Raw genomic sequence first — 17,647 nt, 5'->3', positions numbered from 1 at the left:
CCAGTACCCTCTCCCCATCCCCCTTTTCTGATGAAGGGTCTCGGCCCGAAACACCAGCTTCTGTGCCCTTGAGATGCTGCTTGTCCTGCTGTGTTCATCCAGCTTCACACTTTGTTATCTTGGATTCTCCAGCATCTGCAGTTCACATTATCGCTGATGCAGACAGTGACAGGCTGAAGCACCTTCCCCTGTGCTGGGACATTCTCTGAGTGTGCGGTTCTGTGCCGGTTGTTGCTGCAATCTCACTGACCCTCCACCAGTCGGGGAACTGGTTGATGAGGCTTGTTGGTGACGTCAGCTCTGCCCTATCTCATCTGATTGGTACCTTTCCGATGATCTACATTCACTGCGAAGAGAGATTTATAGAAAAGGTGCTGAAAAAGTGTTGGTGTAAACTGACTGTTTGCCCTGGTCTGGAAGCCCAGGAGTTTGGGAACAGTAAAAACTGACAGCAGTGATTTACAAGTCTTTGCACACAGTCAGGCTGATGGAAAATATGGAAGGTAACTGGGACTTAAGGTAGTCCAGCACTATAACGGCATTGCCTCTTGGCCTATTTGGTTGACCTCAGTGTGTCGTACTTATTCTTGTCAGTTTTAATATCTGATATGTCCTTTATTTAAAGATCCTGTGTTAAACTGATTGTTGGAGTAAGAAGTAGGAGCTTGCTCCATTTGCTGTGTTTCCAGGACTGCTTATAGTCTCTTTGAACCAATTCTAAAAACAGTCTCATCAAAATTTGAGGAAGGGTCCAGGCATGAGACGTCAGCCTTCCTGCCATGTTCATCCAGCTCTACACCTTGTTATCTCGGATTCTCCTGCATCTGCTCAACAGGCCCTTCAGCCCCACAAGTCCACACCAAACCTCAGAGCATCCCAGCCAGACCTACAACCCACCTAATCTACCCCTCCCTAAACATTACAGGCAATTTAACATGGCCAACCACCTAACCGGCACATCTTTGGATTGTGGCAGCACCCTGACGAAACCCACACAGACACAGGGAGAATGTGTAAACTCCACACAGGCAGTCTGCTAGAATCGAACACAGGTCCTGGCGTTGTGAGGCAGCAGTGCTAACCACTGAGCCACCATGCCGCCAAAGTGCTTTCTCTCAGTACTCTCACCCAACTTTCTCCAAATTTCTTGTTCCAAGGTAACTGTTAATCTGTCCTTTTTTGAATGTTCAACACTTGCTCTGATGTTAGTGCCTCATCCCTGGTAATGCTGCACCTTCCCACCAACACCATCCCCAAATATCCACACATGGCATCAGCAGTAAAAGAAAATCGCCTGCCAACACTACCTCATTACAAATAGCATTTCAGAAAAAAAAATGAAGCTGTCGAAGTATTCACTAGTGTTGACTTTCATGATGACTTGGGATGTATTGAACTAGAGATTTTGGAAACACTGTGAAGCCAGGAAAGGATATGGCATATACAACACACGTTTTTCATTTGAGTGCAGAGCAACTAATCAAACAAGTGTGCATGTGACTGCTTTATTTTTCACATGCCAAGGCCTGTGAGCTTAATCAGATTACCAATTCACTGATGTGGGATACAACTGTGAATGACAGTCAGTGGCACATTATTCCGAAAGCCAACTCTCACATTAGCCAGACTCTGAGATATTTGCAAATCTAGCGAAATGAGCCAGAGTTAAATAAAAATGCTAAATCAAGATGCAGAATTGCCTGTCCACAAATTACATTCTTGCTCTAAGAACTCTACAAGCTTTTCAGCAACTGACACGAGTTATGCCGCAATATCTCTGCCCTTCCCTGACATTTTTGCACTTTGATGTTTCAACTAGAACTTAATGTCTCACAGTGCTCCTGTCTTGCCTGGTGTTTATCACAGGCATAAGCCAGGCAGCTTAGCATTGTTATTACCAGCAGTCAGTCAAGGGCTGGTCTGCAGCTATGGCAACAAACACATGTGTTTTGACCAAATGGGCACGTCTCAAATTCTCAGGGAAACAGTTCTCAGTCAGGGCAAGGGAGATAGTATTCAGTCAGGAGGTCCTGACACAGCATGGCCAAGGAATCATTCGATATCAGCCCAGGGACTTCGACACTGTCAGTCAGCCATTTGGGATCAGGGGATCTGTGTCACTACAGTACAGAGAGGTGGCCACACTCACCACTAATTACATTCCCAAAATGCTCCAGTAGATTTGTTGAGCCTGAATTATGAGCATCAATCCAAGCTGACCCTATCCATTCCTGCCACTGGGGGTCAGTTTGATGAAATTCTCAAAGGTGTTCAGGAGATTGGGAGGTTCAAGTCCATCGCTCCCTGAAATCGCAACACAAGTAGATAAGATGGTGAAGAATTTCACTTTCATGGTACACTGCATCAGGATCTGGTCAGCTTTGATATCTGGCTCATAAGTGAGATGAGGTATTTTTTTCGAGCATGTATTGTTCCTATGAGAACAGCTGTGGTTCCATTCATGCATTGTTTTTATTTCAACCATGAAACGGCCACAACTTGATTAGAAGTGAAAGTGACCATCAACCAGATTGAACTGTCGGTTGCTAAATAAATTAAGACAGAGATAAATGTATTTGCAGGAGTTTTTTTTTGTTCAAAAAAAATCATTCATGGAATCTTGATATCACTGGATAAGAATGGAAGTTTTCTTCCCTAAAAGGACAGAGGTGAACAGATGGCTTTTTCTAACTGACAACAGATTCACGGTCATCATTAGATTCTTAATTCCAGATTTTAAAAAAAAATCAAATTCCACCGTCTGGAATGGTGTGATTCAAATCTAGGTCACTAGCCCATATCTCAGTCTCTGTGTGAGATGTTAATGTGATGACATCCCATTGATTTATATACTTCTATAAATTAAAGTCTCTGTATAGGAATCAAATGCAGATAAAAGACTTTAATTTACAGAAGTAAACTCTTATCTACCTACACATAGGTATGCAGACACTACCCTGAAGCTTCCTGCCCAGCCAGGAATGCGGTGTGTAAAGCTTTTGTAACTCCTTTTCTTCTCACACATCGGTATGCAGACACTGTCTTAAGCTTCCTGACTGAATTGAAATTAGAATCAAACTGTTGTTTCAAATAGGGTTAGGTGGGGAAAATTTGTAAGGGTGTGAAACCTCTAAAGCATGTAACTTCTGTCGCTGGCAAAGGGGCCAGGGCACTGACTTTGTTCTAGCCAGACACACTAGCAACTTGAAATCACAATCGATCTTGGGCAACAACTCAAAAATCGCCTACTGCCATTAGCAGCTACTTCACTAGCAATCGATACTATAAGCTGGTCTTTTATGTTTTTGATGTAATAATTGCTTGGTATCCTATTTTTGTCTGTTGTAGTAATTGTTTTATGCATCATGCCATTATAAATTGTGAGATCATTTTAAGTATCATATCTTTTGTGAAGTATAATAAGCGGGCACTGTCTGCTGCTCGGGGAGAATTACTTGCGAGACTCTGCACTCTGTGCCGGGTTGAGTACAGTAATGCTCCACAGCTTGTACTTGCTTGGTAATAAAAGGATTTGTGTTTTTCTAAACAGGTCAGTGTCTTGTGATTGCAGCAAGTCCGTGAGGGTCTCCGAAAACAAACTTGACATGTGGAGTAATGGACAGCAGACTAAATAGAAAATATACACCAGATATCACACCATGTCTTGTTTTTTGTATTCATCACGAGATCCGTCACTGCTATGGACACCTGGTAAAGATCTGAAGAGACTGCATTCCCCATGGACGGGTCACCAGGTTTCATTGCATTTTTGCAATCGGCTATCAGGAATATAGAACATGACTCATCCCAATCTTTTGTTTCAATTTAAAACTTTCCTTTGATTGTTTCCAATAAACAAATATCTATTCGTAGTTGAAACATGTCTGTGGAGAGCAATAGAATCCATAATTGTAAAAGGTGTGCAAACATATTGACCGGGCACAACAAATAAAGGGCCATTAAGATCAACATAGAATCCCTACACTGTGGAAGATGGCCATTCAGTCCATTACCAACCCTCCAAGCAACATCCAACCCAGTCTCACACCCTGCCCTGCATTTTGCACACAAGACACTATGGGCAATTTAGCATTGTCATTCTACCGAATTTGCACATTTTTGGACTATGGGAAGAAACTAGAGCACCTGGAGGAAACCCACGCAGGCAGGGTCTGGGTAGGACACCTTTTTAAGTTCAGTGTGAACTCGATGGGCTAAATGGTCTGCCTCCAGACTGGAGGGATTCTCTGATCTCCAGAAGCAAGCCCAAAAAGCATGGTTTGGATATAGCTAACAGGAGAATCAAAAACCAACTTCACAGTTACTCAGAAATTTGCTGCTCGTTAACCAGTCCCGATGAACCAGGAAATCCTTTTTCACATACTGTGCGGGCGGCTAGTCTTTAGTCAGTGAGAATGTGTCAATGTGTCGTGATAAATTGACTATTCCCAAACTCTACCTGACAGATACACAATTGATATTAACATTTTATCCACAATACCTGTACCTTTAATTGAGCAGGGATCAGTAACACCAGTACAAACAGCCCAAAACCATGGTTCACTTGATAGTGAGAGTGACAGCAAAATCCTTCAAATGTGCTTCTTTGTGAACTCACTGGTGTGTTAACAGTTTGGATAACTGAGTGAATGCTTTCCCCACTCAGAGCTCATGAATGGGCTCTCCCCAGTGTGAACCTGCTGGAACACAGGCAGGTAGGATGACCAAGTGAATGCTTTCTCACATTTAGAGCAGGTGAATGGTTTCTCCCCAGTGTGAACGCTCTGTAGGTGAGGTGAGCAAGTGAATCCCTTCCCACACTGGGAGCAGATGAATGGTCACTCCCCAGAGTGAAGTCGCTGGTGTATCAGCGGGCAATTCGAGTCAGCAAAGCTTTTCCCTCACGCAGAACAGGCCAACGGTCTCTCTCCAGTGTGAATTTGCTCATGCATCAGCGGTTGAGATGTCTGAGTGAATGCTTTCCCACATTTCAAGCATGTAAATGGTTTCTCTACAGTGCGAACTCACAGGTGTTTAAGCAGGCTGGAGGACTGAGTGAATCCCATTCCACAATCAGAGCAGGTGAATGGTTTCTCTCCAGTGTGGCTCTGGTGGTCAGTTTCTAGCTGGGATGGATTAAAAAATTCGTTCCTGCAATCTGCACATTTCCACAGTCTCTCCCCAGTGTCACTGCGCTGGTGTTCGGACATTTCAGATGAATCTTCACAGACTCTTTACAGACCATGTGCATTTCTCCCCAGTGTGAATGCTGCTTTTTCCTCCAATGTTCAAAATCCTGAGGTAACTGGTTTGTGATAAACAAAGTGACTGTCAGAGCTCGATGTGGACCTGTTTGAATTCTCCAATTGCAGACTAAGCTTTCAAACAGAAAGTAAGTGCAGTGAGTGAAGAACCAGAAGAACAACCACAGATTGTGAAATCGAGAAATCCTCTGGACATTTATGGAGCGACACTTGGGAAATATGCTGGATCATCATTAGAACAAATTCAAATAAATATCCTCCAGGTAAGGGATCCAGTCAGTATTTGCATAAAACTGCTGAAAGAGAGGTGGGAGAGCCAGGGAGCAAGGGCAGGCATTGTAACTCAGTCTTTCAGAGGGATCAAAAGGTTAAGAACAGTGCAGAAGTAAAATTGTGGAAATCTGAAATGAAAACAAAAAATGCTTAGTCAGAGTTGTACAGCATAAACCAATCCCTTTCATCCCAGTTGTCCATGCTGACCATATGTCCCAAATTAATCTAATCCCATTTGCAAGCAATTGACCCATATTCCTCTAAACCCTTCCTATTCACATACCCATCCAGATGCCTTTTAAATGTCATAATTGTACCAGCTTCCACCAGTTCCTCTGGCAGGTCATTCTACACAGGCACCACCCACTTTCCCTTAAAAAAGTTTCCCTCTCAGCTTAAACCAATGTGTTTAGTTCTAGTCTCCCCTACCCCAGGTAAACAAACTTGGCTACTCACTCCATGCCCACCATAATTTTATTAACCTCTAAGGTAACCTCTCAGCCTTCAACGCTCCAGGGAAAATAGCCCCAGCATATTCGGCCTCTCCCTGCAGCTCAAAACTTCCAACATCCTTGTAAATCTTTTCTGCATCCTGCTAAGTTTAACAGCATCATTCCTATTGCAGGGAGGCCCGAATTGAACACAGTATTCCAAAAGCAGCATCATCAATGCCTTGTTCAGCCTATAACATGACCTCCCAACTCCTACACTCAATGCACTGACCAATAAATGCAAGCATAGCAAATATCATCTTCACTACCTTCTGTACCTGCAATCCCCCTTCAAGGAACTGTGCACCTGCACCTCAAGGAGTGTCTGTCGTGTAACAGTCCCCAGGGCCTCACCATTAACTGTTTAAGCCCTGCCCTGATTTTCATTACCATAATGCAATAGCTCGCATTTATCCAAACTGAACTGATTGCTGTCACACCTCGGCCCATCGACCCATCTGACTAAGATCCCATTGTCCTTGGAGATAAACTTCTTTGCTGTTTACTACACCAACAATTTGTGTCATCTGCACACTTAGTAACCATTCCTCCAATATGCATGCCACATGACTTGTATCAATGGCAAAAAGCAGTGGAACCAGCACCGATCCTTGCAGCACACTGCTGTTCATAGTCATCTAGACTGAGAAAAAAAAAGCACCCCCACCACGATCCTGTTTCCTACCTTCAAGCCAATTTTGTTTCAAATAGCTAACTCTCCCTGGATTCCACTTGATCTAATCTTGCTAACCTGTCCGTCATGTGTAGTTTTGGTGAATGCCTTGCTGAAGCCCATTTAGACAAAGTCCACTGCTTTGTCTTCTTCAATCTTCTTTGTCACTTCCTCAAAAAACTCAATCAAGTTAGTTTCTCAAGATTTCCCACTCACAAAGCCATGTTGGCTATCCCTAATCAGTCTTTGCTTCTCTCAACACATGCAAACCCTGTCCCTCAGATTCCCCTCCAGCAATTTACCCACCACTGACATCAGGCTCAATGGTCAATGGTCCTCTAGCTTTTCCTTAAAGAATGGCACCAGATTAGCCACTCAGCCTTCTGGCACTTCACCAGTGTCTCAGTGATGCAGATATCTCAGCAAGGGGCCTGCAATTACTTCCCCAGCTTCTCACAGTTTGTGGATAACACCTGATCATGTGCCAGGGACCTATTCACCTTTATGCAGTTTAAGACGTCCAGCACCTAGACCTCTGTAATATGGACACTTGTCAACTCATTATTTATTTCTCCAAGTTCTCTAGCTTCCATATCCTTCTCTGCTGTAAATACTAATGTGAAATACTCATTCACATCTCACCCTGCAGTTCCACACAGACAGCCTTGTTGATCTTTAAAGGGGCCCTGTTTTGTCCCAAGTTGCTTTTTTGTCCCAAATGAAGTGTCAGAATCTCTTGGATAAGGATAGCTCATGTCTCCTTTTTGCCATCTTCATTTCCCTTGAGTATACTCCTACTGCCCTTATACTTTGAGGGATTGACCCAGTTCCTGCTGTCATTACCTGACATGCGCTGCCTTCTTTTTCTTAACCACAGCCTCAATTTTTTCAGTCGTCCAATAGCCCCGACAATTACCAGCCTTGCCCTTCACATGAACAGGAACATACTGCCTCTGGACTCTCCCTATTTTATTTTTGAAGGCCTTCCACTTTCCAAGTATACCGTTAACTGCATATTACCTCTCCCGATCATTGTTTGGAAGTTCTTGCCCAATACTGTCAAAGTTGGCCTTCCTCCAATTTAGAAATGTATATGAAATATACAACTTTTATATTTAAACTGATCACAGCTGTTTGCATCTGGCACATATTCCTCTAAACCTTTCTTATATATGTCCTAATTCAAATGCCTTTTAACCAATGTGACTGTACCTGCATCCACCACCTCCTCTGAAAATTTGTTTCACACATGAACCACACTGTAAAAGAAAAATTGTCCCTCATATTTTTTTCAAATATGTCTTTCTCCTCTCACCTTACATGTCCCCTTGTCTTAATCACCCAACCTAGGGGAAAAAACCCTTAATATTCACATAATCTGTGCCCCTCATGTTTTTTATGAGGATTTGTAAGGTCACCCCGTAACCAGTGAGAAAAGTTTAAGCTTTGGCAGTCTCTTTTGATAATTGAGCCCTCCATTCCTGGCAACATCTCAGCAAGTCTTTTCTGACCTGTCTCCAGTTTAATAATAATGTCCTTCCTGTAACAGGGCGACCAGAACTGCACGCAATACCTCAAATGAAGCCTCAACAATGTCCTGTACAACCTCAACATAACATCCCATTTCCTATACTCAAAGGAGTGAGCAATGAAGGCAAGTGTGCATAACAATTTACTAACCACCCTGTCGGCCTGTCTCCATAAACTTCGAAGAATTATGCAGTGAATCTCAGCATTTCTCTGTTCCACAACACTACCCTGGGTGTAACCATCAATTGTGTAATTCCTACCCTTGTTCATTTTACCAAAATACAATATTTCACATTTATTCAAATTGAGCTTCATCTTCTACTCCTCAACCCATTGACCCAATTGATTAACATGTCACCATCATCTGAGATAACCTTCACTAACCACTATACCAACAATTCAGTATCATCTGCAAACTTAGTAATCTTGTCCCTTAAATTCTCATCCAAATCGTTAGTGTAAATGAGAAACAAAAGTGGCCTGTACCGATTGCTGTGGAACACGCTGGTCACAGAACTCCACTCTGAAAAATCCTCCAGCACCACGTTCTCTCCTATAACTAAACCAATTTTGTTTCCAATTAGCAAGTTCTTCCTGAATCACATGTGATCTAACTTTACAGATTAGTCTACCATGTGCAACCCTGACAAAAGCTTCACTCTCATTCTAGAGGTGTTGCAAATCTGACCCAAGTCCCCTGCCATTTGTCCATGGCCCTCTTGATCATTCCTTGAAAAGTTAAATCCCAAATCTTTGGGAATAACTGCTGAATCTTCATCCAGCTGCCATTCAGACTGTTCCAGATCCTGGGAACTTGCTGAGTCAAGTAATCTTCAAGTTTTCACACTGCATTATTTGCCAATTACCTGAATGTTGTATTCTGCAGTTACCAAACATTGCCACAATGTTAATCTTTTTTCTCTCTCTGCAAACTAATATCCTGGAAACAAACCTACTACTCAACTAAATCATTGCTAATCAGCCCCAAGGAGAATCATCCGAGCTTCTGTTAGCTCTCTCCAAACCAGAAACCCATCATAATTTTAGATAACAAAGTGTGGAGCTGAATGAACACAGCAGGCCCAGCAGCATATGCTGTGTTCATTCAGCTCCACGCTTTGTTATCTCAGATTCTTCATCATCTGCAGTTCCCATCATCACCCATCATAATTGTAACTTACTTATGGGATGTGGTCTTTGCTGCCCAGACTAATATTGACTGTCCATTTTTATTTGATTTGGAGAAAGTGGCGGTGAACCACTTTCTCTCACTAATGCACTCCGTGTACTGTAAGTGCACCACTGTGTCGTTTAGATGATAATCCACCCTGGAGCCTCACCTCACTCCCTATCGCAAGAATCATACCTCAATCCTCACTACCCTCCCTATCATGAAAATGACCCTGGAGCCTGCACTATTGCAGGCTCCACCCTCGAGCCTTACCACCTTTCCTATCACTGGAATCTCTCCCCAGCCTCACAACCTGCCTACTGTTGGAATCCCCCTCTAGCCTCAGAACTCTCACGGTCTCTGTAGATTCCTCCAGTCTCTCAAGCCTCCTTATCTCGAATCTCCTCCAGCCTCAACACCCTCCTATCTCTGTAAATTCCTCCAGCCCGTATAAACTTCCTTAGATGTGTAATTGCCTTTACCCTCACAAACCTCCTTCTGTTTGAGGTCTCCTCCAGCCTCTCAATCCTCACCATTTCTGCAACTTCCTCCAATCTCACACTTTTCCCTATTTTCGTAATCTTCTCCAGTCTCAGAACCCTTCCAGTCTCTAATATCCTCCAGCCTCACAAATCTCAACATGTCCCTTCCTCTAATACAGTCCTAATGATGATGCCCCATTTTTATTCCTCCACTTGATAGCAGCACGTGCAATTTCCTGGGCTTCAAGCTCCAGAATTTCTTGGTAAACTGCTTCATCTCTATACCTCACTTGTCTCCCAAAAACATTAACCATCTATTCAATTATCATCTATTCTAATATCTCCTTTCCTGAGAGGGGAAAAAAAAAACATTGCTTGAACTATTGCTTGGCATCTTCTCTGTGAAGTGTCTCGGATGGTGGCCCATCCAGCCTCTGCCAGTTAAAATCCACCACCTAACTATTCTAATCTAATTTTCCAGCAGTTGGCCCATAGACCTGTCTGCGTTGGCACCACAAGTGTGTATCTAAATATGCCTTAAACGCTATGAGGATCTCTGTGCCTACCACCCTCACAGACAGTGAGGTTCAGTGCCATTGTCACAGCATGATGACATCACAGACAGGAACAGAGATGAGCTGAGTCTGTGCAAACCAAAGATCCCCCACACACCGTGAAGGACGGGAGGGTCCCTGATAGGGGGCAGAGGAGACTTAACAGAATGGTTTGTAAAGAAGAGTTGCATGGTTAGGGCTGTTTTTTTAACATTCTTCTTTCATGTGACTTGGGCGTTGCTGGTACAGAGCGAATATCCATCTATAATAGGTGGACTCTCCTTCTCAAACTCTCCCCTCGCCTGGGGTGTGGTAATCTTCAGGTTAAACCAGCCCTATGGTCAGGTCGGAAAATGGTGACTTTACTTTTGGCACAGAGATGCCACTGTGCCTCGGTGGTGTAGAGGGGAATGTTGAATGTGGTGGCTGGGACACAACTCTGACAGTGCGCTTCAACTGGAGGATGTTCACTTTTTCTAACAGTGTTGGGGCTGTACTCATGCAGGGAAGTGAAAAATGTTCCAACACAATCCAGACGAGTGCCTTATAGACAGCAAACAGTCATTGGGGAATCAGATGTTTGAGGAAACTGAGATTGTTCTCCTTGTAACAAAGGATTTTGAGGGACCTTTGATAGAGGTGTTGACAAAAGAAACAGTTCAGGATGATAAAATGTACACTCATGACTGATCATAAAAATGATTACAGGACATATACTGAAAATTTTAGGAATGATCTATTGAGAGAATGGGGTGATTTAAGAGAAAAAAATTACACGGCAAATGAGAAGTGAGCAGGAACACAATACGAATATCCAGATGTTGATGAATTGAGTAATTCTGTCAGAGTTTAGTGTTACAATTATTGAGTTTCCCCACCTGAAAGTCCACTTGTAATATCCTGTAACACAAATTCATAAAATCCATCACTGTCAGTCCGGGTAGAAATTCACAACATCCCCTCATCCTGGCCGAAGATAACTGTGCATTGTCCCTAATGCACGTTATCCAATGTGGAGGCCAGTCATCGATTCAGGGAGAAATCTATTTGGGTTTCTAGGAATTTCCACCTTGGGACTTCATGTCACTAACCAGAACTGCAGATCTTTGACACATGGCAAAGAATGGCCAAGATTTAGTGACAGGAAAGAGAGAATAGAGATGGAGTGGGATTTTCTAACGACAGTGAAGTCAAATATTAAAACCAATATTTGACTTCACTGTCATTAGAAAATCCCACTCCACCAAAATGTTCCAACACAATCCAGACGAGTGCTAGGACAATATCTGAACTGGCATGGGGGAAGAGGCAAAGAGGAGGAGAAATAAGAGAGACGCAGAATGTTTGTGATTTAGCAGGAGTAGGGCAAAGGATTAAGACGAGCTCTGATAAGGCTTGACACAAGACTGGAGAAAGATGCATGTTTAGGACTAAAACGCCGAGCAACATGCAAGGCAATTTGGTTTGGTGGGCTAGTGGCAGAGAGGGAAGCAGCAGAGGCATCTGATTTGGATTGCCTCAATCTTAATGATATGGAGTTTCTATGTGTCTCCCTCACTTGTTGGAGGGGAGGATGGAGGAGACAGGATGATGGACAACGACCTCCGAGACACTTCACAGAGAAGATGCCAAGCAATAGTTCAAGCAATGTTTTTTTCCCTCTCGGGAAAGGAGATATTAGAATAGATGACTCGCCAGTGTTAGGCTGAACAAACCTAATGATTTAACTTTTATCTAGTATATTAAAATTTACAACAGAAGTCCGCGCTTGAATCCCATCTCAGCAGATGGTGGAATTTGAATTAAATAAAAAAAACGGAATTAAGAATCAACTGGTTGCCATGGAACCATTGCTAATGGCAGAAAAAGGAGAAAATCTAATGTCCTTCAGGGAAAGAAATTTGCCAACCTCAGCAAGCCACTCAGTTGCAAATCACTGCAAAGCCTCAACAAAGGAATGATGCTGGGTGGAACACTTGGCATCTGCCAAGGCACGAGGAAAGACAACTGCAGAATCAGCCCTATCGACTCCATAAACTCCTCCTTACTAATATCTGGGGGCAAGTGGCAAAATTTGGAGAGAGGGCTCAAAGACTAGTCAAGAAACAGCGTCGTATGCATAGAATTTACCTTATAGACAAGTGACACACGCCACCATCACTGTCCTTAGTGAAGGCCTGTCCCAAGAGCAGGCCAGACGTGACAGCACAGTGCTATTCTGATCGCAGTAATTGAACTGGGAGTACAACATTGACTCTGCCACCTGGAAGACTCATGGCTCCTGCTGAATTCCATGAACCATCCTCCCTCAGTTGATAAATTGGCAACAGTGTTATCCCTAGATTATTACTCCAGAGACACTGACATCATTGCGGGGTCCTGGGTTCAAATCCTGCCATGGCAAATGGTGGAATTTGAATTAAATAATGATCTGGAATTAATAGTCGAATGACGACCATGAAACCATTGCTGATTATTTGGGTTCACTTGTGTCCTTTCGGGAAGGAAATCTGCCATACTTACCTGATCTGCATGACATGCAACTCCAAACCCACAGCAATGTGGTTGACTCTTAACTGCCTTCAGGGAAATCAGGGACAGGCAATAAATGCTGGTCCAGCCAGCGATTTCCACATCCCAAGAGTGAATTTTGATTAAAAACTCCATGTTAAACAGCACTTGGAGTAAGCACAGAGTGTAAATGGCAATAGGTGTACTCAATGCCCTCCATCAGGAGTAGTTCACAGCAGGATTACCAATCAAGCTGGTCAGGTCCTAAAGGACAAAGCTGACTTTCTGGGACTGCAGCAGGTGCTGACACAACCAACAGAAGGGAAAAACATAGATCTCATTCTCACAAATTTCCCAGCTGCAGATGCAACTGCCCGTGACAGTATTGGTAACAGCAACCACCGCACAGTCCTGTGGAGACAAAGCATCATCTTAAACTTGAGAATACCCTCCATGGCGTTGAGTGGCACTAACTTCGGCTAAATGGGACAGACTTGGAACAGATATAGGGGTTCAAAACCAGATATCTTTGAAGCTTTGTCGGACATCAACAGCAGCAGAACTTTCCAGCACAATCTGTAACCTCATGGGCCAGCATATTGTGCACTCAACCATTACCATTGATCCAGGGGAACCACACTGATTGAATGGATAGTATAGGAGGGCATGCCAAGAGCAGCTCCAGGCATAGCTAAAAATAAGGTGCCAGAGGCCTTCTCCAGAGGTCCTCAATATCACAGATGTGAGTTTTCAACCAATTTGATTCATTTCAAATGATATTAATAAATGGAGGAATAGTGCAGCAAAGACTATGGGCACTGGCAACAGTACCGATGACTTGTGCTCTAGAGCTTGCTACCTGCCAAGACAAACTGTTTCAGTCCTGCTACAGCACTGGCATCTGCTGACAATTTGGGAAATTGCCCAGGTCTGTTCAGCACAAAAACACAGCAAATCCAACCTGACCAATTTCCCCTCAAGCAGTCTACTCTCTATCTTCAGTAAAGTGATGGAAGGTGTTGTCAACAGTGGAGCTAAGCAGCACTTAGCAGTAACATGCTCAGTGACACCCAGTTTGGGTCACGCCAGGCACTCAGTTCCTCATCTTATTACAGACTTGATCCACAAATTCACACACAGATGAATTCCTGAGGTGAGGTGAAGGCAACAGCAGAGTCCTGCACAAAAACCATTTCGTTCCACTTCAGTGACAATGACACCTTAGTTTCAGCTCATCTGCTGAACCTCTCATCTATTCCTGCGTTACCTCTAGGCTTAACTATCCAAACACACTCCCAGTTGACCTCCCACATTCAACGTCCCTGTAATCTCAAGAATACATAAAATTCTGCTGCGCTCATGTTCATTTGTACCAAAACCTGTTCACACATCACTGCTGTACTCCCTGACGCACAAAGACTCCTATTTATAAGCAACAATTTAAAATTCTCACCCGTGATTTAATTCCTGGCCGTGATGACCCATGTTTCCCTGCACCACACAACCTTCAAGACTCTGTTGGAGTCTGAAAGTAAATGATTGTCAATGTATTTAATCATTGCTTCACTACTGGAGGCTGTTTCTACAGTTGCCAGGCAACATGGTCTGGAATTCCTATGATAAACCTCTCAGATTTGCTTTCCTTCTTTAAGATAGTCATGAAAACCTGTGAATTTGGTCATGTTTTTGGTCAACTAATCTAATATGGCCTTACATCAAAAGTTCCTTGATAATATTTTTGTGAAATTATAAATATGATAAAAATACATACAGTTTGTTGATTTGGACACACACCATCAGCTCTTCAGTATCGCTAGATGAATGATCTGTAACTTCTCTAATGACCGCATTGTGGGAGTACCTTCATCATATGAACTGCAGCAGCACATGAAAGTTGAACATCACATTTTCCACAGGCAACAGGGCTTTGGCAACGATCGCTGGTATCTGTGGAAGGAAAAACAGACTAAATATTGCAGTAGTGCAAAAATGAACGCCAGAATAAAAAAAACTGTCAAATTTGGTGGTCTGAAATGGAAGAAAAATGCACTCTCTGCCAAAATATTGCCTGACTTTGAAAGACGCCATTCAAAAATTAATCTGGTAAGACAGCAGCGCACAGTTAGGAGGTGGACAGCAATGGAAAATTCAGTTACAACAGGTATAAGAAAATAACAGTAAAATACTAAACAGAGATCAAATATATCCATCATTAGAGACTGGAGAGATCAGTCGCCGACAAAGCTGTGATCAGGAAGCACAGAACTAAGTTAGCAGTGCTAGCTGCTATGATCCCACATTCTGGGAAAGAAATCCAGAAGAAACAAACATTTAACTTGGTTTGAATTTGCTCTGTGTAATTTCATTTCATTTCTGAAGAAGGGTCCAGACTCAAAACGCAGGCAGTGCCGATACAGTCATCCATGAACTGGAGGAAGAGGTGGGATTCGGGGCCAGTGTCGGTATGGAAGAGAGATTGTTCCACATAACCAAAGAGGCAGGCATAGCTTGGGCCCATGCAGGTACCCATGGCCACCCCCTTTGTCTGTAGGAAGTGGGAGGAGTTGAAAGAGAAGTTGTTGAGCGTGAGGACGAGTTCACTTAGGCACACAAGGGGGTCAGTGGAGGGGAACCGGTCAGACCTGCAGGACAAGAAAAGGCATCGGGCTTTTAGGCCACGTGCATGGGGAATGCAGGTGCTAATGTGGTATACTGCCTCTGCTGTACCTGTTGTGGCCTCCTCTCCATCAGGGAAATTTGGGGACTGCTTTGCAGAATATTTACACTCAGTTCACAATAAACAACTGCACCTTCCAGTCCCATTCCACCGACATGTCCATCATGGGCCTCCTACAACACAATAAAGATGCCACCCAAAGGTTGCAGGATCAGCAACTCATATTCTGCTTTGGAACCCCGCAGCCCAATGGTATCAATGTGGATTTCACAAGCTTCAAAATCTCTCCCTCCCCCAACCGCAGTCCAACACCAGCCCAGCTCATTCCCCCCCTCACTAACCCATTGTTCCTCTCAGCTACCCGCTTCTCTCATATCAAGCCACACCCCCATTTACTACCTACTAACCTCATCCCACCCCCTTGACCTGTTCATCCTCCCTAGACTGACCTATCCCCTCCCTACCTCCTCAGCTACACTCACCTTTACCGGCTCCAACCCCGTCTCTTTAACTTGTCTGTCTCCTCTCCACCTGCCTCCCCCTCTCTCCCTATTTATTTCAGAATCCCCTTCCCCTCCCCCATTTCTGAAGGGTGTAGGCCCGAAAACGCCAGCTTTCCTGCCCCTCTGATGCTGCCTGTCCTGTTGTGTTCCTCCAGCCCCACACCTTGTTCTCTCACTTTCAGCCAGAGACGGCTGCGCATGCGCCCAGCTTCACCTCCGCCCTCAAAGTTTCAATGCTACCGCGCATGCGCCCCGCTGATCATTGCCCCCAATAAAGATGGTGGCGGTCACACGGGCCTATCGCCATCTGAGGCATTGATTTGTTTTCTGCAAACGTGAGCCTGGGAGTTTCAAATGTGGGTTTTCCGACGTGCACTCCCAAGCCCATACGAATATCACTTCCCACCTGCTTTCTGCCGTTTTGCCTTCTTCACCGTGTCCTGCTCTTACATCAATTGCACAATCCTTAGTCTCAGCGAAAGGGCCAGGCACAAAATGTGAGCTTTCCTGCTCCTCTGATACTTCTTGGCCTGTTATATTCATCCAGCTCTACACCTAAGTATCTCGGAGTCTCTAGTTCCGACTGTGCTCAGCGAACCTGCACGGATCACGTGGTTTGCACTGATCCAGCCCTCTCTTCATTCCGATTGGTTATAAGGGCAGAGACGTCCGCCCGGTCATTCACGTCAAACCTGTATTCCTATTGGTCCCACACTGACATCAATCAATCTGACGCAATTGTGACCTGTAGCATGCGCAGTGCTTTCTGTTGTCATTGTCATCAGACTCTGACACTTTGAGACAAATGAGACTGAGAACTGGATGAGAAAGATTGTTACATTAGCGATCCTGGGGCTTTAATAAGTCGCTCTGAGGAAGGGGCACTGCACCCAAAACGTTAACTCCGTCTTTTTACCTTCACAGATGCTGCCAGACCTGCTGAGCTTTTCCAGCAACTTCGTTTTTGTTCCTGATTTACAACATCCCAGTTCCTTTTTTTTAATAAGTCGCGATTGAAAAGGCTTCCTGCAGCTCAAAGCTAAAGATACTCTTGATACCGCTCTGGCAGCGAATAGAGAAATGGCGGTGAAATAAGGCTAATAAATACAGGTATAACAGTCCTCGGGTGAGATGTAAAGGGAGTAATTATGAACATGAAGAACATCACGTGGTGAAGTGAGGTGAGTGTTGTTCATATGAACTGTGATTGGGCAGAGAGGGAGGTTAATCAAAAAAGAACAAACATAAAGGAGATTCGCAAGAAAGGTCTGTGCAACGGAAAGCAACGAGAATCAGAAGATAAAAGCCCAAGACGGAGGATACAGTTTGAAGACCAAGGCTGCAAAAACTCCTATAAGTTGTTTCACTGCTAGTTATTGGCATCAGCAGTATAACCCACATTCAACTGGAAATAGCTGTCTGAGTTTCTCACTGTAGTTTACTTCTTAACAGATAAACTCCACAATTTGTCTCAATAATGCTGATAGTTGGTTCACAAATTAGTTCTGCTGCCAAGTC

General features: G+C 43.9%; 1 long non-coding RNA gene and 1 pseudogene across 2 annotated transcripts; one reads left to right on the top strand and one right to left on the bottom strand.

Annotated features, from left to right (window-relative positions):
• Window positions 1–540: 540 nt before the first annotated feature.
• On the top strand, window positions 541–721 carry LOC132208772 (U2 spliceosomal RNA; annotated as a pseudogene).
• An 828-nt stretch (window positions 722–1,549) lies between these two features.
• Window positions 1,550–16,763, bottom strand: LOC132208737 (uncharacterized). Of its 2 annotated transcripts, XR_009444869.1 has the most exons (4): window positions 16,536–16,763; window positions 14,721–14,896; window positions 11,240–11,338; window positions 1,550–5,665 (listed from the first exon to the last, which is right to left on the bottom strand). It is a non-coding gene; the product is annotated as an uncharacterized LOC132208737 (long non-coding RNA). The 2 variants fall into 2 exon arrangements; XR_009444870.1 differs by lacking the exon at window positions 11,240–11,338.
• Between the last annotated feature and the right edge of the window lie 884 nt (window positions 16,764–17,647).

The sequence above is a fragment of the Stegostoma tigrinum genome, unplaced genomic scaffold (genome assembly GCF_030684315.1).
Source record: "Stegostoma tigrinum isolate sSteTig4 unplaced genomic scaffold, sSteTig4.hap1 scaffold_53, whole genome shotgun sequence".
NCBI lineage: Eukaryota > Metazoa > Chordata > Chondrichthyes > Orectolobiformes > Stegostomatidae > Stegostoma > Stegostoma tigrinum.
This window is presented reverse-complemented; position numbering and strand designations above follow the sequence as displayed.